Below are 22,940 nucleotides of genomic sequence, written 5' to 3' on the forward strand. Positions count from 1 at the left end.
CACTGCTTCTCTATTTTATGGAAGAATGCTGGCTCTGCAGATTGACACCTTTGCGTGTGAATGTTGGCTGCACCACGTTAGCTACAGGACCTTGGGAAACTACTTAACACCTTTAAGTATAATTTTCTTCACCTTCAAAATACGTAATAATTTATATCTACCTCATATGACTGTTGTAGGTATAGACTAGTATAGCCATCACATGTAATTAGCAGAGCTCGGGGCACTTGGTAAACACTATAAATATTAGACATTATTATTATCACTATTATTCTTATTGCAAAGCTGTCACTCTGAGTACTCTTTTCAATATATTTGCTCCACTTTTAAGTTGTTAAATTTTTATAGCATCTTTCAAAATTTTGAGGACTGAAAACAGTCAATTTTTACTCTAAGACACAAACTCACTATTGCTACTCAATCTTTTTTTTAATGTAATAGGCAAAACTTTATTTTTTATTTTATTTTTTTAAATTAATTAATTTATTTTTTTGCAGTACACGGGCCTCTCACTGTTGTGGCCTCCCCCGTTGCGGAACACAGGCTCCGGACGCGCAGGCTCAGCGGCCATGGCTCACGGGCCTAGCCGCTCCGCGGCATGTGGGATCTTCCCGGACCGAGGCACAAACCCGCGTCCCCTGCATTGGCAGGCAGACTCTCAACCACTGCGCCACCAGGGGAGCCCTATTTTTTATTTTTAACCATTTTTAATTGAAGTATAGTTATTTGACAATATTACGTTAGCTTCAGGTGTACAGCAAAGTGATTCAGTTATATATATATATATATATGTATATATATATATACATACACGTATTCTTTTTCAGATTCTTTTCCATTATAGGTTATTACAAGACACTGAATATAGTTCCCTGTGCTATACAGTAAGTCCTTGTTGTTTATCTATTTTATACACAGTAGTGTGTATATGTTAATCCTAAATTCCTAATTTATCTCCTTCCACCCCCCTCTAACCCCTCTAGTAACCATAAGTTTGTTTTCTATGTCTGTGAGTCTATTTCTGTTTTGTAAATAAGTTCATTGGATCTTTTACTGGTAATTTGGTGATAAAATAATATTTACCTCTAATAACTCTAAGCATGATAGATAGATAGATGTCAGTGTGTCTATCTCTACCACTAGATTTTATCAACAGTCTTAAGAACTGAGAGTTTGTACATCTTACTATCTCCAGACTAGCATATGACCTGGTACTCAGAAAGAAGAAAGGGAGGGAGGGAAACAGGGAAGAGATACCAAAGAATTACCTCATACACACACACATACACACACACACACACACACACACACACACACACACACACCATACACATATGCATAAATATATATTTCCCTCATATAATCAAAATGTCAAGAAACTGTCCAAATTCCTTATTTCTTTAAGCTATAATGTGTCCAATATTTCTTTAAATGACTGTGCCATTTGATGCTTTTTTAAAAAGTATGTCAAAACAGAGATATTGCTTTGTTATACATATACTTTGTGTGAACACATTTCATTCATTCAACATAAAATTATTAATCACCTACTGTGGGGTAAGCTATATGTTAGATCTTGTGCATGTGAAGATGGATAAAATACAATCTCTGCTTTTATGCAGATTACAGATTAACAAAGCAGAATGACTAGAAGGTAGATAAATTGAGATATAACAAGTTATAAGTTAGAATAGATCATGAGGATAAGGTAACCAACACAACGGGAAATTGAATGGTTGTCCTAACACTACACCTTGGTTCTTTTACCCAGCAAAGGATGCATTCATTTAAAAACTTTTAAAAATTAATATTAATTTTGCTCTCTCACATCTAAGCCTTTGAAGACCACTCAGGAGCACTCTTCCTGCCTTCCCTGTACAGGTGCTCATATTTTCTTTTCTAACTCAACTCTTTAACTTTTGCCTCTATCAGTTCTCTCCTCCTGAAAGTGAATGGTAAGGGCACAACCAATGGTGAAGGCAGGAATGGGGGCATGATAATCTACTGGGATACAAGCAAATATATCAGACATTACTCTTTTGGCGTAATGACAGAAACTCAACTCAAACTTGATTATTTAGGCAAGGAAAGTGAATGTACTGTCCTTCAACCAAAGTGTAAGGGTGAGGAATATGCCACTCATTGGAGACTACTGCAGCAGGGTTCTCTCACCGTCTCACAGGCCTACTATTGCCACAATGTTCATCTCATTCTTTCAGACAGATTTCCTCCACTCTGTGGAAACAATGGCTACAGCTAGCTTCCAGGCTATTATAATACAGCAAGAGCCCCTTCTATTTTCTTTCATTTGAAAAACTCTTTGGAAAGGTTTTGATTAGCCAGGTGACACCAGGAACAATGAAATGTGATCCGAAGAGTAAGGTCTAAGATGATTGTGGCTCTTGTTCAACCACACAGTGGTGGGAAAGGAAGAAAGAACACATCTGAGAAGAAGGGTAATGAGTGATGGGGCAAACAGAAGCAGCCATACATGCATGCTGGTTTTCAGTGAATGTCTACTGAGTTCCTGCAATGTGCCCAGCACTGCACTGGTGCCACAGTCTAGTAATACAAATAATCTACAAATAAGCCCTCCCAAAGGAGGACAGGAGCAGCTGCCCTGTTCCAGGTGAGTTCCACTCTCAAGCAGCTCTCTGAACATGACCACAGCCAGATCTATCAGCCTGGTATCAGTCAGGAAAACTAAGCCACTGTGTCTCCAAAATAGTCTCTAAATTTCATTTAGAAATTAGGCTTTACACAGATGTTGGAGAGCTGGGGAGGGAAGATCAGAGAGTTGCCATGGAAAACCAAGGACACTAAAGCTGGAAAGTTAGGGAAGTTTTTGAAGACCTCTACCATCTGCAGCAATGATGTTGGTGGTTCTCACATGCTTGCTTGAAAAGCTGCTATGACTCTTCATGCTTACCTAAAGTCTGGCTGTCACCACATCCAGAAAATAATAGCTTTAACTTCTCTTCTGCTTTCCAAACCTCATGCAACTTCCTCTCAAAGGGAAATTCTACCCAGAATGAAATAGGGAAGGGGAGTCTGGGGAATGTAATTTCCCAGACCTTAGAAGGGTGCGATTATGATGCTGAGTTGGCAGCAGACAATCTGTCACAGCATCCTTACCCTGTTTCAGATGTTAGCATGTTGGCCAACGTTCATTGATGACCCATTCCTGCCAGTCACTGTGCTCAGTATTTCATATGTGTTTTCTCACTGAAGCCCTAAAACAACCCCAGTGCTGGTGTGAGATGGAGAGAGTAGGAGGGAGAGAGTGTTTTATTTTCTACATTTTATAGATAAGAAAACCAAAGCCAAGAGAGGGAACTGGCCAATGGTTCTACAGCTGAAGTAACAGTGGAGCTGTGGTTCAAATCCTAATCTCTGACAAGAAAACCCGATTTTTGAACTGCACACACCATTGCCCCACTAATCTACTCCTTCTTTGATGTAATCGTTGGTTATGGCCAAGGGAGCCAAAGCTAGTTTATTTTCCCATGTAGTTTCACTGCAGATGGCACTTCTGATTTCAATGACTGTTGTCATTTGGGGAAATATGTTTAGGGGATGCATAAGGCTTAAAGTCTAAAAGATAGATGGATTCTCCCCCACCAGTTGTGAGGGAAACTATATAGACCGTGTACACCATGGATGGATGGGATTCCTTCTCCAAAATTATTCAAGGCAAAAAAAAAAAAAAGTACTTGCAAATGACTTAGTGATAGGACTAATCCTTTTTAAAATGGGTAATAGTAACTCTTCTGGGAAATTTTAAGAAAAATTTATGTCCTCATGAATTGTAACATAGTATGAAAGTATGATAAGATGAACTGAAAGGTGCTACTGCAATGAAAATGAAAGGCAGTTATAATGGAATATGAGACAAAGAGAGCTTGCCAGAAAAAAATGTACTAGTGGTTAATCAGAACAATTTTTGAAAGGAAGAGAGAAAAATAAGAGAGAGAACAAGAGAGGGTATAACAGAGGTTGATAATATATAAAAGATTCAAGTAAAATATTCTGGTCCTCAGAAAGAAGCAATCAGTAGAGCAAGAGTGTTCAAAGGGCTTAGTGAAGAAGCCTTCAATACCACTCCAGTCCTTCTGTAGGATCTCACACTCCCCATACAATCTCTGCTTGCTAATTTCATTTCTAGGTACTTTGATATTGGGAGTGGGGTATCTTGTATAATAAATATGATCTTTTTTGATTACTGCAAAGATGTATTCTAAAATAAATACATATATCTGAAATTTGCTTTATAAATGCATTTCGGATACATATATAATCAAACTCACAAATTTCCCAAGACCTCACTATAGAAATGATATATTGAAATCTTGGACACAGAAAGCTGAGAGCCAAATACTAGGCCACTATGACAACTCCATCAAAACTCAGAAGCCCCATGGGTGTCATCATGAAATAGCCGTCAGCCTTACCATCCTGTGTTCACAGAGAAAAATGCAGATGTATTTCAGTCCATGTGAAGATGAAAAAAACTGTGTCAAATTTGTGCCACTGGGAGTTAGTGTGCTGTAATTCTGATTTCTCAGCTTGTATGGGGAGGATGTTACAAGGCTGTCCCCATTTGGTATCTGTGATGATTTAAACACCTGATATTAAGAATGGCAGTAAAACTACCCTCTAGGTGCAAGAGAACATAGTTTTATTAATAATTAATAATCAATCTTCCATATTAGGGGGATGGATTCAAGACATGAAATGATTTTTTTAAAAAAAATTCATGAGGCACAAGCAACAAATTGTCTATGATAAAATGATATTTTAACCCTTTTGTCTGGTATTTGCATATCCTAACAATAAGCATCAACAAATGTGAGGTAATTAAACATAGTAATTTGCTAATTCCAAAGACGTTTCATGTCAAATTTTGAGAAGAAATAAGAATGATGTCACTTGTGGAAAGCAAACAGGCTACCTGTAGTGGTTTACAGTCACTCAATTGAACTACTCAGAGTTTTCAATGCTTATGATCTCTAGCTATTCCTAGATATTTTCTCCAAAGTCTTTAAGCTTCTTCCTATTCAACTGGTACAAGCTGCAACATGCCAACCTGTCATCATTCTATCATCCCTCACCACTGAAATTCAAAAGAAAATTCTTGCTGAGGTGGCTTGGAAGGAAACGCAAAATTGTAAAATTATTAGTAAATAAGGCCTCTGGCCAGCAGTCAGGTAGCATGCATTCATTGTGAAACTCAATGCAGCCTCAAGGGTCTCTGCTATCTCCTCTTAGGGTGGCTTCTGAACTGTAGCTGGAAAAATGCAAAATATAGATAAGTGGATGGAGTCAAGTGGCATGGGGATTTGGTAAAGCCACTTTTAATTTCTGGAAGTCTATATGAAAAATAAAACCAAAATCAAAATTCAAAAGTGTTGGGTAGAGTGAACCCAATCTCTAGATATTTGGCTGTACAGACTCAAAAGCCCCAAGCCTTCTGGCCAAGTGCAGTATGATTGGCAGCTCGCAGAGATGTCTGGGATGGAAACAGCAGGCGTGTGGATCACGGCTGAGGTGAGTAAAACAGAAATGTGTAAATCCCTGGAGAAAGAGTGTGGAGAGAGAGAAATGGTATTTTGGCATTCAAGGAACTTTCTGGATTCAGTATATCATATCAAATAAAAGATAATGTGCACTTGGCAATAGAAATAAAACTTTAGGAAGGACTCATTAGGTGAGATCAATCTGATTCCTTTGAAAGAAATTCTGCCTCAGGTTGTAGAGTTGAGTAATTATGAATGTCAAGAAGAAACTTATTTAATTATAAATCAGAATGGGGATGAAACTGAATAGTAGCAAAAGGGAAAATAGGAGCAGCAGTGATTAAATGGTTTCAGAATAGTGTAATAGTACTTAGGCAAGGGTAATAAATTGCTGAAGTGTGAACTTAGTTTACAAACTTGTGACATATGGCCCTGCTGGGTTGATTTCTATTTTATCTAAGTTGGTGTTTTCAACCTGTTCTGTAATAGCCATGTCTCACTGTGTGTGTATTTGCTTTTCTTCTTGTCTTGACATCACATGCTGTACAGACACCACCATTAAAGCGTTTTCATAGTGGAAAAAAAAAGTTCTCACCGGTAAATCATGTACCAGCCAATTCCAAAATGAAAAGAAAAACATATGCAAACACACGCCCTTATTCCCATAAAAATTCAGGTTTTAACCTTGAACCTCTGACATGTGGTGACAAAGAATGTAGATGCATAGGAGAGTCAAACAGAATCAGTAGCACCTTATTATCAAGTTCTATGGACCTCTGTTAATTCTTCAATCTGCAACATGGGGTCTACCTACCTATGCTGTAACATCTTTGAAATGAGGAAGTTATGATGGGGTAAGGCTTTATATAGAACAAACTTGAGTCTAGGACATGGGTCCATAACATATTGTGGAGAAGGAAGGAAGGGAGGAAGGAAGGGAGGGAGGGAGGGAGGGAGGGAGGGATGGATGGAGGGAGGGAGGGAGGGAGGAAGGAAGGAAGGAAGGAAGGATCCAGATAATTATGAGTTAGAATAATAGGCTGACAGTAATAAAGATTCCCAAGGTATATATATTCCAGAAAGTGGGAAAATGAGAGAGAGAAGCTCTGAGGAATGATATGGAAGTAAAGGAAGGTAAGCTGCTCCATGATGAGGTACCACAGAAAGTTTCTGCGGTGGCAGTGTTCTGGACCAATTGTGGGACCGTTTTGACAAGGATTTTATACACCAAATAAGGGATGGACATATTTTAAAATTCCATATGGATTATTTTGAACCTAACTGGTCAATTGTATGTTTGCTTCTCATCATACAAGAAAGATGATAGTCAAAGCCAGTATGCTTACCTAGGATTGGGTGTAATTCTCTGATGTCTGGTAAGCTCCTGTTTTCTTCACCTCTTCACAACATGCTAGGTTGGAAAGCAATTAATGGAGAGTATTATTATTACTACAGGGATGACCTTATATTTACTTTTCTTTTTTAAAAGAAGGAAATCACCTGCAAATTTCAGTTCTTAATTTTCAATATAATGCTGTTTGGGCATTTTTTACAATATACCAGTGTATAGAACCACTATCAATGGTAAAGAACTCTTAAAAAATCAAAAGATACAAAGACCAAAATCCATTAGAAAAATGTGCAGAGAACCTGAATGGACAATTTACAGGGTATGATATGCAAATGACCCTTAAACATGAAAAGATGCTCATATTAAATTTTTGTCCACCAATCCCAATTTTAGTAATCTAACCTAAACATACATTCCTCAAAGTACAAAAATGTATGCTCAAGGGTATTCACTGCAGCATTATTTGTAAAATCAAAATAGTGGAAATGACCTAAATGCTCACACATATGAGAGTGGTTGAATAAACTAGGGTACTTTCATACAATGGAGGACTATCAAGCTATAAAAGGAATGAATATCTCTATTAACTGATATTGAGGGATTCCAAGGATATTTGCATTAGACGAAAAAAAGCAAGGGCCCCCAATTTTTTATTACACTCTACCTTTTGTGTGAGAAAAAAGGCCATACATGTGTATGCATATTTCTTTCTTTCTACGTTCTATAGACTGAATGTTTGTGTCCCTCCAAAATTCATGTTAAATCCTAACCCCAAATGTGATGGTATTAGGAGATAGACATGTCACATAAAATATACACGTACCTGTAAAGTAGCAGACAGTGCAGTTAAGAACACATTTATCAACTATTCCTAATTTTAAACTCTGTCAATATTTATACTGATCTCTAGGCATTCTCCCATCTCCCATAATTCTGAAATGTTTACTACAACTTCTTCTTTTTCATTTACCAAAAAAATTCCTCATTTCCTCATGATTTTTTTCTTCTCTTACCCCCCTTCTAAATGCCTACAGCTTCATTCACCAGAACTATTTCTGACTGCTCACTGTAAACTTAGTTCACTATGGAATTATTTCAAACCCCAAATTCTTTAAATAGGTTAAAGATTCCCTTTAAAATTTTAGACATGGATTGTCTGTAGTTTTTGCAGTTGTAGCACGTTACTTGGGAATTCCCATCTGTATCCAATGTGAAACTGGCCTCATGCCACAGTTATTTTCTTGAGTTTCTTTCCTAAAAGAAAAAAAAAGAAGAGAATTAACCCTAAAAATAGCAATCATATTTCCATACACATCAATGTGAGTGTATTCTTTCTCAATACCTTATCTAGTATTTTTTTCTTTGTATTTATTTATCTAGAGCCCAGCTTGCTAGACAGCTTCACTGGAAACTCATCTAATATGTGGCTACAACTGCAGATCTGCAAAGGGATCAGCATGTGTCAATATCATACAAAAAGTGCAATGTAGTATAATATAAACCAAGAGACAGTTTTGAACGGTATGAATTTCAGGTCTATTTACATAGAAGATATTTATTCTAGGAGACCTAACATTATCCGTGAACAGACAAATTCATCCATACAAACATAATCAACCAATGTTGTTGATTATCCTCATGGAAAAGACCAGAGGGCTTAACTGTGATTCTTTTAAACCTTCCAATTCCAACTGAACTCTAATAAAACAGTAGGTCTTCTTACAGATCCCGGAGGTTGATATAAAATTATATGAGTAAGTAAGTATTCAATTAGATATTTTCTAATTTTAGGATTTTTCGTATTCTTCCTTTGTTATGGACTTAATATTGCGTCCCCCTCAAGATTCACATGTTGGAGTCCTAACCCCCAATGTGAGGGTATTTGGAGATGGGGCCCTTGGGAGGTAATTGGGATTAGAAGAGGTCATGACGCCATGAGGGTGAAGTCAACATGATGGGATTAGTGCCCTTACAAGAGGACGAAGATCCCTCTCTCTCTCCCCCTCCCTTTTTCTCTCTCAATGTGTGCGCATGCGTGTGTGTGTGTGTGTGTGTGTGTGTGTGCGTGCGTGTGCGTGATGTGAGGCCACAGTGAGAAGGCAGCTGTCTGCAAGCCAGGAATAAAGCCTTCACCAGAAAATGACCATGCTGGCTCCTTGATCTTGGACTTACAGCCTGTAACTTGTCTTTTCATGTTTCAAACAAGGTCTTTCGCAGAAGAAATATTTTTAATTTTGATGAAGTCCAATTTATCAGTGTTTCCTTTTATGAATTGTGCTTTTTGTGTCAAGTCTAAGAATTCACTGGGAAGCCCTATAACTGTGGATTTGTCTTTTCCTCCTTTCAGCTTTGTGAGTTATTCCTACCATATTTTCCAACTCTGTTGTCTAGTTACATACATATTTAAGATTGCTGTGTCTTTGTGGATTGGTCCTTTTATAATTATATAATATCCCTCTCTGTCTCTGGAAATTTCTTTGCTCTGAAGTGTACTGATATTAGTATAGCCACTCCTACTTTTCCTTTTTTTAATATTTCCATGATATATCTTTTCCCATCCTTTTATTTTCTACCTGCTTATCTCATTGTATTCGAAGTGATTTTATTGTTATCAGCATACAGTTGGGTCATATTTTTAATCCAATATGTCAATCTCCATTGTTTAACTGGCATATTTAGACTATTTACATTTCGTGTTATTATTGATATGTTAGGGCTTTAGTTTCTCGTTTTTTGGGGTTTTTTATTTTTGCTCCTTCTGTTTTTTATTTCTCTGTTTTCTTTTCATGTCCTCCTGTGGGTTACTTGAACATATTTTATAATTCTCTTTTGATCTATCTATAGCATTTTGAATATGCCTCTTTGTATAGATTCCCTGGTATATACATAGGTATAGGTATATGTAACATCACAGTTTACTGATGTTCTCATTTTACCAGCTCAAGTGAAGGATACAAACATTAGTTCCCTTTACTTCTCATTACCCTTACCCACTTATAATTATCTTAAATATTTTCTTTACATATATTTAGAACTGCAACAGTTTTATAATTTTTGCTTTAACCATCAAACATAATTTTGAAAACTCAGGAGAAGAATATAGGCCTACTGTATTTACTGATATTTTTGCTTATTATGTCCTTCCTTCCTGATATAATAAGGTTCCTTCTTATATTGTTTCCTTTCTGTTCAGAGAATTCCTTTAGCCATTCTTTTAGGGTAGGTCCCCTGGGACAAATTCTTTTCATTTTCCTTCCTCTTGATGTCTCCTTCACTTCCGAAACACATATTCATTAGCTGTAGGATTGAGCTGACAATTCAGCACCTGAAAAATACTGTGCCACTTCCTTCTAGTCTCCATGGATTCTGATAAGAAATCTTGTCATTCTAATTATGTTTCTCCTACACATGAGATGTTGTATGTCTATGACTGTCTTCAAGATTTGTCTTTAATTTTCACTTTAATTTTGATGCGCTTTGGCATTGATTTCTTTGGGGCTCATTCAGTGTCCTAATTTGGTAGGTTTACGTCTCTTGCCAAATTTGGGAAGTTTTCAGCCATTATTTCTTTGAGTATTTTTTCAGACCTGCCTTCCTTCTCTCCTTCTAGGACTCCAATGACATGAATATTAGCTCTTTTGTTATAATCTCCCTGGTCCCTGAGGCTCTGTTCATTTATGTTTAGTTTATTTAATCTCAGATTGAATAATTTCAATTTTTTATTTTTTCAATAATTTCAAAGCTATTTGTTTCTTTGTCCACTCCATTCTACCACTGAGCCCATCCACGGGCCTTTAATTTTGCCTATTGTATTTTTCAGTTCTAAAATTTCTATTTGGTTCTTCTTTATATCATCTATTTCTTTGCTGAGACTTTCTAATTTTTTATTTGTTTCACATATATTTTTAGTTGCTCAGTGAAGTATTTTTATGATGACTCTTTTAAGGTATTTGTCAGATAATTCTAACACCTAGGTCATCTTGGTGATTGTCTCTTTTCACTGAGTAGGAGATCTCCCTGGTTCTCATTGTAAGTGACTTTCTGTTGCAACCGGGACATTTTTGTTTTATGTTCTGAGGCTCTGGATCTTAAACTTCTGCTTTAGCTAGCTTTCCCTCAAACTGCTCTGGCAGGGGAAGGGGGAAGCACTATATCATTATTGTTAGGTTGTGGTAGCAGCTTACATTACCCACTTATCCTCCACTGGCACAAGGAGGGAAGCTCCTCATTATTGCTGGAGAAGGGGGGAGGCGTGGTGGTGGCTTAGCTATTTTGAAAGTCTTGACTTTTCACTAGGGATCCTCTGATTCCACCTGAAGGAGGGGAAGGGATGCTTTACTACTTCTGGGTGGGAGACAAAATCCAGTCTCCCTAGTTAGTCTCCACTAACCTGGAGGCTTAGAATGAGGCTTATTATTGGCCAGCAGGGATAAAAGTCCCCGTTCCCTACTTGGCTTTCCCTGACATCACCACAGTGGGGGTGTTGGGGTGTCTCATTAGAACATCACGAAGGCAAATTCTAGGCTTTCCACTCAGCTTGTACAGGTTGAAGTTTAGGGTGATACTACAGAGCTTTATGTGGGGCTTGGTTTGAATAAAATGACTATTATCTAAATGTTTTCTGTCTTGGATCACAGAATTTTAGTGTTTAAAGGAACTTTAAAAATCATACAGTCCAATCCTCTAATTTTATATATGAGGCCCAGAGAAATTAAATATATTGCCTATGATCATAATTTCTAGTTAGCATTAGATATTGGATTAAAACATAATCTTAAAACTCTTTGGAGTCCTACTTCAAGGTTTTTTCTCCTTTACTAGGTACTTTGTACAGCCACATTTAATTCAGGCAATGAAAGAATACCATATTAAATATTTCAAAATCATTTTGTATTTTTAGACAACTATGCATTTGTAAATTTAATTGTCCAAATATAAATGTTTCACTTTATCAATGTATGATATTATAGCAAAGTCCTGAAGTTTCTAGAGCTATCATTTCAATAAAAATTGGTGTATTCACATGACCTAATGGTTAGATATTTCTTCTCCTTTCTCCTATAAATTTTTCCAACACTTGCCTTGACATTTGCTCCTAAAATACTTCACTGTTTGAAGTTTAACAGGATATATGCCATTGTAAGAAATGCTATCTTTTCAAAGCTGTGCCTTAAAAGCAGCTCATTTCTCATAGTTCCCAATGGCATATGTCATAATAGAAGAAGATGAGGTATATTTAGAATTTTTGGTATGCTCCTTGGAAGAGGTCTTCGCCTTGGAATAAGAGGAACACGACTGAGGTGTTATCCTTAACACCAGGATTAGAGAATTGGTAACTATCCAAAATGAAGACAAAGACTAAGTCTACCAAATTCCAAAACATTTTTTTGCAGGAGGATCTCCTCAGTTAAAAGTGTCTCTTCAGTCCATGACTGCTTTTCAGTGTTCGAAATTAGAATGTGAATTTATTTTATTAAGGATAATAAATGAGAATTCTGTCTATGCTTTCAAGAGAGACTCACTGACAGCCAATTGGAAACTTGAGATTAAAAACCCTAATATCTGTCTATAGAAAAGACATTTACAACACAAATATTTTAAGGTTTAACATATACTTTTACCTCTTATAAGTAATGAACTGTCTATATTAAAGACCCAAATTGTGTGCATGATAGAAAAAGTGGGGTGAATAGAAGCAATAAGTTACTGCACTGTGTTTGAGAGAAAAGAGTACACTGGATGTGCAAGTGTAGAAAAATATAAAATGTCACAGGAATATAGTATGAAAATAGGAGCTTATGAGTTATAACAACTAGTGATACATTCATTTGTGCGGATCATATTATTACCTAATATTTCTGTATATATGTGCAATAATTTTGGCCTTCTATTACTTAAGGCTCTGCCACATTTAGCTGATATACAATTTTCATTTTAACACAAAAATCTTCCTTTTAACATTTAAACAATACTTATTGAGTACATAATCACATAATAATTTGTTGTCATATTAATATAATAATTTGTTAAGTATCTGCTATGAACTGGACCAAGTACTAAAAATTGTTTAAACCTAATTATATCTTTATATGTTTGTAGTTCTGTGACATGACATATATTTGCAAATGTGCAAAATTACAATCAAGATTGTGTGATATATGTTGTAAGAGCAATAAACATCATTCTAGTACAGAAGATGAATGATAACTGATTTCTTTTGAACTTCTAAATTCAAGCCCAGGCAACACGTAAAAATACTCCACAGTTAGAAAAGCCCAGGAATCTTGTTTCTAAATTTAAAATCTACCATTGAAGAGAGGATGATTTTCTTAAATTTGCACTTAAGAAAGAAATACAGGCATACAGAGCCAAAAAAAAAGGTTACTTAATGTTAATCTACTTTGATAAAGATTTATATTCCTCTATGAAACCAGATGGTAAAGATTATATATTTTGATATAAAATGGGTAAATATGCCATGATGGAAAGAAAGTATTATGGAGAGAACTTTGATCTATGGAGGTGCTAGAAACAATTAAAGATATGAAAGAAGTAAGTATCACCAGTCCCAGATGGAGCTCCTGTGAATTCGACTAAGTGTTCCAAGACTATTTGACAATTCCTCCAGCAGATGTTTTTAATCTTGGATTGAGAGCCCAAGCATTACCTGGATGCATGAAAAAGGCTACTTTGGAAGTGATGGCAGGAAAGGAATCAGGATTTTGACTCTGGCTCTCCATTTTAATTGGTCTTGGTGACATCAGTATCTGTCAGCCAACACCCACTCTTTGGTGATTATCTCTGTAGGATGCATAAGAAAGAATGTGGGTCAAAAGGACCATTTGTAGACTATGGTAAGAAGGAAATCAAACATGGTTATATAGTCCCTAAAGGTATCCAACAGTAAAGTTTTACACACAACAAGGGAATTAAAAGAAGCGCGGATTAGCTTCCTTCAATAAGGGTAGACTTGGAAGTAGTATGCCATCCTTCTAGATGACAGAGCAGTGGACATCTCATCCTGACATGGCCCAAATATGACAGACAACTTAGAGTTTGAGGGACTACTGGGAAATTATTATCAGAAAAAAAATCTTGGCATAACTGCAAATAGTGAGTTGTCTACTACTGCAGCCTGGAGTTTTAGATGCAATGTAAAAGTTCAAGAAAAAAGATGATTTTAGGTTCAATGATGTTTGTTTTGTAGGCAACAAACAGCAAATAAATAATCATTTACCTCTTTACTATTGGGTAATTTGAAAAGAAGGGTATTTCCAAAGACAGGGGAAATGATCAGTAGACTTTTCATTCATACCATGGAAGTTTTTTGTTAGCACCTTCCAAATCTCATTTGGCAAAAGTCAAATATATTCTCAGCAGAATGCAAATGTGCAAAAATCCAAAAAGGATTTGCTTCCCATGGGCACATGGAAATTTCACAAGGCAAGTGTGAAATTTAAGTGGCAAATTTCAAAACTGTCAAAATTGCTTTCCTTTACTTTTACAGGTAACTAGAGTCATTAAAACCAATTATAAGCTAAGAATTATTTACCAAGAATCTCTCTGTCTCTCTCCCCTCCTTCTCTGTTCCCCCTCCCCAGGCTCTCTCACTGTCTCCTTCTCATTCTCTTTTTTATTCCAGACACTTTCCACTTACAGCCCTAGAGAAATAAATATTTCAGAGAGGAATTCCATGCTTTTTTTGGAGGAAAAATTCCCCAAGAGTTCAGTAACGCTCTATAGAAACAGTTAGTGCTGGGAGGCCTTCCCTGCTATATTTAAAACAATATTATCAGGCACGCCAATTAAAACCTTGTGGGACTGGGTGTGGTGGTGGAAGCAACTTCAGGTCACTACAGAATACAGAGAAAATGTTCAAAGCAAATCTCTAAATGAAAAAATTGAAATTAGGTCTCTTTTCCTCCCATTTTAATAGAAAGGATGGTTCATTCTTATATCCACTCTGCTGTTGATATAACCTTAAAATTTTGGCAACATGTCTCAGAAAAACTGACCACATTCCCGCCTTTTATTCCATGAAAGATGGGGAAATGCTGATTGCTGATCTGGATACGTTTCTGAGGAGATGGAGAGAAGGTTCGTGAACCTTAGCATTATTATAGTTCTCAAGGCAAGACTGTTCCAAGAACAAGTTTGGATAGAGGGAAAGCACAGTGATTTTCCATTTTAGAACACTATTCTCTAGGTTTCTGTATGACTGACCACCCAGAATAATAAAGTATTGTTATAGTATAAATGGTGGCATTCAAGTATTTATGAATCAGTGTAATTTAATAACAGGGCTAGTAAAGTAATTTGATATTAAAGAGAAAGACTATTATATTTCCATAATTATAAGCCACACTTGTTTTCACATTTCTACAATTAGTATTTTTTTAAATTAATTGATGTGTACTTTTGTAGTGAGTTTTTTTTGAAAAGGTGTTAGTAAATCAGTGATGCTTTTTCATGTTATCCTCGATTTGAAAAAGTACATTATTTGCTCTAAAAATGATATTGTTTACTTTTCTGTGGATTTTTATTACTCTGTCTCTCATATCTATAACCAAAAAGACCAAGTGAAAATCAAATGGTAGCTATTACATGATTATATTTGGAAGACTCTCAACTAAAACACACACACACACAATTATGAAGAAGTATGTCATCTTCTTCAAACATCAAAGAGAGCTACCACCCAACACTTCACATTATGAAAGTAGGCCTTGGGCCAGTATGTTAGTTCGTTTGGGCTGTTACAAAAGAATACCATAGACTGGATGGCTCATAAACAAGAAAAATTTATTTCTCACACTTCTGGAGGCTAGAAAGTCTGAGATCAAAGCACTGGCAGATTTGGTGTCTCGTGAGGGCCAGCTTCCTGGTTTACAGAAGGCTGCCTTCTCTCTGTAACCTCACGTGGTGAAAGAGGGTCAGAGAGTTCTCTGAGGCCTCTATTTTCAAGGGCACTAATCTCATTCATGAGGCCTCTGTCCTCATGATCTAATCACCTCCCAGAGACCCCACCGCCAAATACCATCACATTAGGTATCCGAATTTAACATATGAATCTTGGAGGCATGAGAACATTTGGTCTATAGCAGTCAGTGAGAAGTCATATTACTGTTTGGAACCACATATAGTCTAAGTCTAAGGAGTTAAATATCTTCAAACTATGCTGTGTTGTTCCATCCCAAATGTTTCCCTTCTACCCTGATATAAAGGTAGTTGTAGAGAATATTTAAGATAGTATAAGACAGTCACTTATATAACCCACTAGACAGCTTCTCCACTGAAGCAACATTGAAATCAGAAAGGACAGGTGGGAAGGCGGGAGGGTATGGGATTCATATCTTACTTTTTATAGGACGAAGTTCATCATTATGTATGTGAATTTTCGGCCTTTATAATTTCCTCTCTGAGGGGCTCATATACACAAAGTAAGTCAGTAGTAAACAGCTGCTTAAAGCTGAGTTATCTTCCTATCTGGAATTCTCTCGCTACCCCGTGTAATCCCATGGAATAACACTGTTGGAATAACCAAGTCTATACTTAAGAGATACATCATTTTCTATTTGACCCAACCTTTGCCAGGTACAGTACCTAATTTGGACTAAGTGTAACAAAAATATATTTATATATTTTTTGATTAAAGTCTTAAGTTGGATTTTGATATGCATGGGAGAAAATGGACAAATAAAGCATACTCATTTCTGAAGAGTGTGAGATGATACACTGGACTCTTGAACAAAAGTTCTATGGGTAAGGGGTTGGTTGGGGGGGGTAGGAAGAAGACATTTGATCTCCCAAGCAGCCTTGGAAAATTATTCATAAAGTCACTCTTCACTGTAAAAAATCTAGTCAATATTTGTTGCTACTCAAAAAGAATTGCAGTTCCTGAAAGCACTGAACTCCTTCTTTTACTTCCTGAACGCTTCTTTTTTTTTTTTATTTTTTGAGATCTATAACACTATCCTTATAAATTGGGTAAATCTCAAAAAGTTGGGCTGAAATCTTCTTAATAAAGGGGTGAATTTGGATCAGACTTTAAGTGTTTCAAGGAAGTGTGGAATAAACCACGCTTAAAGATCTTTAGAGTAGGGGAAAAAAGCCTATTGTTCAAACGACTACATGTGGAAAAGGAAAAACATCATAAACACAATTGCTTGAAATAGCTGAATTGCATCCTCAACCATCTTAAATGTAGATAGAAACCAAGAAGTATTGCAAGTAAATATCTTCACCAAGGATGCCAGCATTCTCCCTCTCACATGTGGGTTTTCGAATCAGTTGTGCATAGAAAATACTCAAGCTGAAAGATCTCACTTGGGAGTGGGGAAGAAAGTCGTTGGAAAGAATAGTTTGGGAGGACAGAAAAGATGCTTTCAGTTGGTCCTTCCTTTCAAAAATTCTGTATCTATTTCTTTAATTAAATTACGTACATATAACATCCACCCACATGCACACACAAATAGAAACCTCAAATAAAAGACTTCAGGAGAGTCTATTTGCCATAGACTCATTGTTATCTTTATATATCTTAGATGACCTTTCAATATCTACCTCCTCTCCCTATACTTTTAAGCACAGATTCAGATATAGTTCAGGTCTCTGAACGTTCCCATGGAGATGCAATTCCTCTGCCAGCTAAATCTGAGGCACTTGACAATGGAACACTCCTGACTAAATATTAGTACTCTCATTCTCCTCAATTTGACGACAGATATTTAGTGAGGTAATAACCAGCTCCCAAACATGTACTTAAGCTAGTTGTTTGACTTCCACAAAGATAAAATCTTGAAAATATAAACAGATCTTTAGAACCTGGCCCAGTCTCAAATGAGAAAAGTGTACCTGGCTCTTAATGTTTTTTCTAGCATCTGACAGAAGGGACACGTAAGTCCCGCCATGCCTAAATTATCTTGTCAGGATTTCACACAGACAGTGGAAACTTTTCAACATTGTACCTCATAAAATTGTAACCAGGCTGATAAATCTGTTTATTTTCCCCCAAGTGTGTCCTGGTTTTCATAACACAGACATTTTGTAAGTGTGCTAAGGAATGGCAGCACCCCCATCTGAATCACAGTCTTCATGTCTTCTCTGCCAAGAAACTTGTTTTGTGAATTTTCAACTTCTGTTTTTCCACCACTGAAAGCTAACCATGAGACCTGGTTTGAAGGCAGTTTTGGCAATTTTTTCAAGTGGACTTACTCTGATAGTTGAAAGTGACCTCAGGGAATGATTAATACCTTGTCGGGGTTGATGACATAAATCTGCTCCAGTGTGCCTGATGCAAGTTCTCTCAGAAGGAATGTTACAGCTATACTGCTGTGGAAACTTGGTGACACTGAGCAGACTACACCAGATATAAAATCTTCAAAAAGCATAACTACTTAACTTGGACTTGAATTTATGTTTACTCGACTTGTTACCAATAAAACGCAGTGAACTATTTTCCCTAGAAGTTGCATAACGTGTTGCAATACTATCAAGAAGAAAATCCTTTTCCTTAGAGTTGCAAACGTGCTAACAAAAAGAGAATGAGTGACTTTCTGATGATTTTCATTTCTTGGGTCGCTTAAGCAAGTTTTTCTCTTTGGAGGGAAGGGTGGTACAGTGAAGGTAAGGGGTGGTGGGGCAAAGCAGGTATCAAAAAATCTGTCCTTAAATGTGTGTCTACAAAGGACACTGAAACAAAATAATAGGTTCTGGTCAAAATGCTTGTGGGGGCAATCTTTAACACGGTTGAAAGAATGATTTTATGGGAGCCTCGTATACATAAATCAACTAATAAAAAGTCAATTCAGAGCTCCCACCTCACAGACTAAATAAATTATGAGTTAGGAAACATTTATGTTTATGCTGAAACTACTTGCTTATCGTAGTGGTTAAGAATGTGACCTCCAGAGCCAAGTCATGGGGTCAAAACCCTAAGTGACCACAGGCATGTTAACCTCCCTGTGCCTTACTTTCCTCAACTGTAAAGTGAAGATACCAATAGTACTTACTTTCATAGGGTTATAATGAAGATTAAATAACTTAGTTTTTTAAATAAAATGTGGAAGAGTAGCTAGCAAATGTTCAATAATAATTATCTTAGATTTATATGAGTGGTTTTATCAACATCAAATGTGAACTGAGTGTGAATATACTCATGTGGTGAGTGTTGAATTTACATAGCTGATTTCACACTTGACTGTTCAAAGACTAGTCTCACTATTCTGCCATGGTATATGCATACATGCAGTTAAACTTTCAGCCAATGAGGTGCAAGAGCCCTAATAGGGTGGGAATTAGAAATTTTGAGATGGAAGAGATTTTAGTTGTAATCCAATCTGATTTTCCAGGGTAGGAAGCCAAGGTCCACAGGAATTAAGTGTCTTTCCCAAGGAAACATAAATTATTGTCAGAGCTAAGCCTTGAATTCAGGTCTCTGACTTTGTGTACATGTAGAAAACTGAAATAGACAGTTCACAATTTTTTTGATAGTGTGTTTCAGTCATTGTTATGTAAAGATAACTTAGATACTAATTAGTATGGGAATAATTATATAATTAAATCTTTTGATTCCTGTCAAAGACTCACCATTAAATATGACTGATATTTAATAATCGCAATGAAATGATTAACATTTTGAATACTTATTTAAAATAGAAAAAACCTGACATATTCATACTGTAAATACTGCTAGTGTAAAGTGTAATATACAGTACAAGGCATAGACAGCATATAAAAATACAACTATGTATGCTGAAGAAGAGAAAAAAATACTTTCACTTTTCATCATGCTGATGACATGTTTTCTCTTTTAGTGCTTATAATGATCTCACAAGTAGTTGTTACTGAACTTATTTTATGAATAAGCAAACTGAGGATCAAGGTTATTTAGGTAGTTTTGCCCAGGATTAGACAATTAGTGAGTAGCCCAAATGAATTCAAAGCCAGATCTCTGGCACCAAACCCCACACTATTTCCAACATACTGGATGAGTTTATTCCATATGTATCTACTCAGACTTTGCTTTGCCTTCTGAAAATATAAAAGTGTCTTGGAGAAGATTTCCCTGCATAGCCCAAACCGTTTCTAAACAGTAAGTGAAGTTCAACTGGATGATTTCCTTTTTTGCTCAAATTTCTTTACACAAGCAAAGGCTTCAAAATCCTTGCTACTCAAGGATTGAGTAGTAGTAGTTTGAGGCCCCACAGGATGGGCATGACCCAGGAGCTTAGAAATACAGATTCTCAGCTCCCAGTCCAGACCTACTGAATTAGAATCTGCATTGTAACAAGCTCCCAGATGTTTACAGGCACACTGAACTTTAAAAGCACCAGTCTCAACCACTATACACTTAAAAAAATGCTGCTCAAATACCCATTATTGGTGTTCATAATGGTGGCTACAGAACTGGTGTTTTACAAACTAAAGAGCACTTATTTTTTAACTCAAAGGTTAAATCAGTATGTACCCCCTTTACAATTTCTTTCCTCCTCAGTTTACCTCAAGCTCTGCACAGCAATTAGAAAGTGTCAATTAAGGAAGTCAGAGGACTTAATATATCTTTGAAAACAATTAAAGGAATTATCAGATCACTGGGGCTTTTACAAGGATTCCAAAACATCTTCCAGGGAACTGAGGAGATAGGAATAATGGAGCACTGAAACACCATCAATCACCTTAATTGCTAACATTTACCAAAATTGAGAGGAGATTTCACACACATCATTGTCTTAATGTTTCAGACAGTGGGGAGAAATGTTAATATAACTGAATAATCCAGAAATTGAGGTATATGACAGACCTTAAAAGCAATGTATTTCAATTAGGAAAGTGTCTTTTTAAAATTGCTGCTTGAATCAAATGTTTTACAGGTCATATAGTTTGCTTTTCACAGTATTTCTATGAGCTAAACTTGTTTTTCTCATATTTCAATAGAAAAATGAAGACCAAAGAAGTTGAGAAAATTAATAATACTCTGAGTAGCTATTACAACATTTTAATCTGGCTGTCTGCAAGCTAATGCTTTTTTCTGTTTTAATGAATTTAGTTCAGAGGGGTTTTTTTATAAAGCATTTAATTACAACATTTTTTTACACTCAATATATTTGAAGCCTGCCACATTACCCGATAGAAATGATTTTAGCTATTATTCTGATCACTCAGTTTACAATCTGATAATGCATTTGAGTATTCCATACCCTGATGACTAAATATACTGCAGAAAGGTAGTGCTAATTTACAAGTATATGGATATACCATATTCTATGATAGGTACCCTTCCAAAATATTTTCTGTGATAAACTTGTCTTTCCTTCCTGTTTTAGGTGTTATCTATCTTTTACAATTAGTGACTTTCATTTATGCTTCTGTTGACCTTAAATAAGTAGACTGCCAGATATTGCTTCAGCAAAGACGGGTTTATTAGACATCAGAAGAGAATTGCAATTTGGGGTCTTGCAACACATGGTGAGTCACGTGCAAGTCCCCCTACAGCAAGGGAAGAAGAACGCTTTTATAGAGGGAAAAAGGAAGTTGAGAGGGCTATAGTAAACATAGAGTCCATGGCTTTTCATTGGCTGAGTCCTTGCCAGGAAAAAAGATGAGTCTCTTTTTCCTACTGGGCTCTGCTATCGTGGTACGGCATGAGAGTTCCCCTTTCTGGACTCCCAACTCTATTTAATTGAAGTTTCTGTTTATTAATTTTTAACACTTCTTTCCCTTTTATATTTTGCATGATTTTATCACAGAATTTATCTGATTTAAAAGAAAATGGAGATAGAGTGACAGTTCCTCAAATCACCCTGGTCGCTCCTATGTCTCTCTGTAATTCACACAGACTAAATGTTATTGGAACCAAACTTAACACTGTTAACTACGGCTCAGCCATTTTCTGTTCAAACTGGGCATAAACTACCAGTGCAGCTGGGAATCCCACAGGACTTTTGGAGGCAGATTATTTTTCTCTATTCTGTGGCTCTAAAGGTCTCATGCTGGTGCTGTGTGGAATTAATGGGGAAATGCATAAGAGAAGGCAAGCCTGTCATGCACTTTCCATAGAAATGTAGAACGAGTTACTATGTATGTTGTATTTCATTTGTGGCATAAAAATAATAGTGGTTGGTAACTATAATATATATATTTATACTTATGTTGGTTGAGATTTCTATGAATAAATATTTTTAAATTCCTTGGTAAGATATAATTTGGGGAACAAGTGGGAAATAATAAAAACATACACTTTAAAAAATAACATTTCTTTTCCTCTGTCGTTAGCAACTTACTCACCATACGCCAAAGGGAAAAAGAATATTGTCCAAGCTTTCAGAGAGAAGTTCCTAAATAATTATGGCTGTGTTCTACCATACCATAGCAATTTTCAATAAATTTTTATGAGAAAATTTAAGAGATTATAAATGCGTGATTTAATCTTCAAAACTGATTCCAAGTGTGATTTGAAAGAAATTTAAGAATGGCGAAATGAATAAGATAACTTTTAGGAAGATAAGCAGAATAATCAGAAAATGGAAGGAGAAGAGGGAGAATTAGGGTCATCAGGAGAAGCCCTCTTTGAATGACATTTACATAAACACTTGAGGGATGAGGAGTCTGCCACGTGGAACAGGGGTTGGGGTATTTGATGGAAGGATGAGAGAGTACAGAAAGAGAAAACAAGGGGCCTGGTCCTGAGTCTAGAGGATCTCTGACACTTAAAGTCTGGTTCAAGAGATAACTTGAAAAGTAGAAAAGTAATGAGAACACAGAGTGGTATGAGGAAAATATGGAGACCTGTTGACAAAGAAAATAAGATTGTAAAATCCCACTAAGAGATCATTTAAGGTAAGGTTGTGTCTCTTAGAATCTGAACATGGAGTAGTGGGGGATATGAATGCAGAATCCAGAGGAAGACGATGGACAAGTGTCAAGTAAGAAGGTAGACACTATAGGGGTAGACAACACTTTTGTGATTTATAAAAAGCGCATTTGGTGGGTGCGAGAATTGGGGAAAGTAGTACTGGTAGAAAACAGAACATTCACTGGAAGAGGGTATGGAATAAGAGGGTTTATGAGTTATT

The 22,940-nt window shown here is 36.4% G+C and overlaps 1 long non-coding RNA gene across 3 annotated transcripts in view; it reads right to left on the reverse strand.

Moving 5' to 3' along the window:
• Nucleotides 1-22,940, reverse strand: part of LOC307191363 — a 447,907-nt gene that overhangs the window by 67,444 nt on the left and 357,523 nt on the right. For 2 of the 3 annotated variants that reach the window (XR_013829722.1, XR_013829723.1), the window contains one exon: nt 6,863-8,121. This is a non-coding gene — a long non-coding RNA (uncharacterized lncRNA). Of the gene's footprint in view, nt 1-6,862; nt 8,122-13,534; nt 13,669-22,940 lie in introns of all 3 variants that reach the window. The other variant, XR_013829721.1, reaches the window with a different exon arrangement.

The sequence above is a fragment of the Stenella coeruleoalba genome (genome assembly GCF_951394435.1).
Source record: "Stenella coeruleoalba genome assembly, chromosome: 9".
Lineage (NCBI taxonomy): Eukaryota > Metazoa > Chordata > Mammalia > Artiodactyla > Delphinidae > Stenella > Stenella coeruleoalba.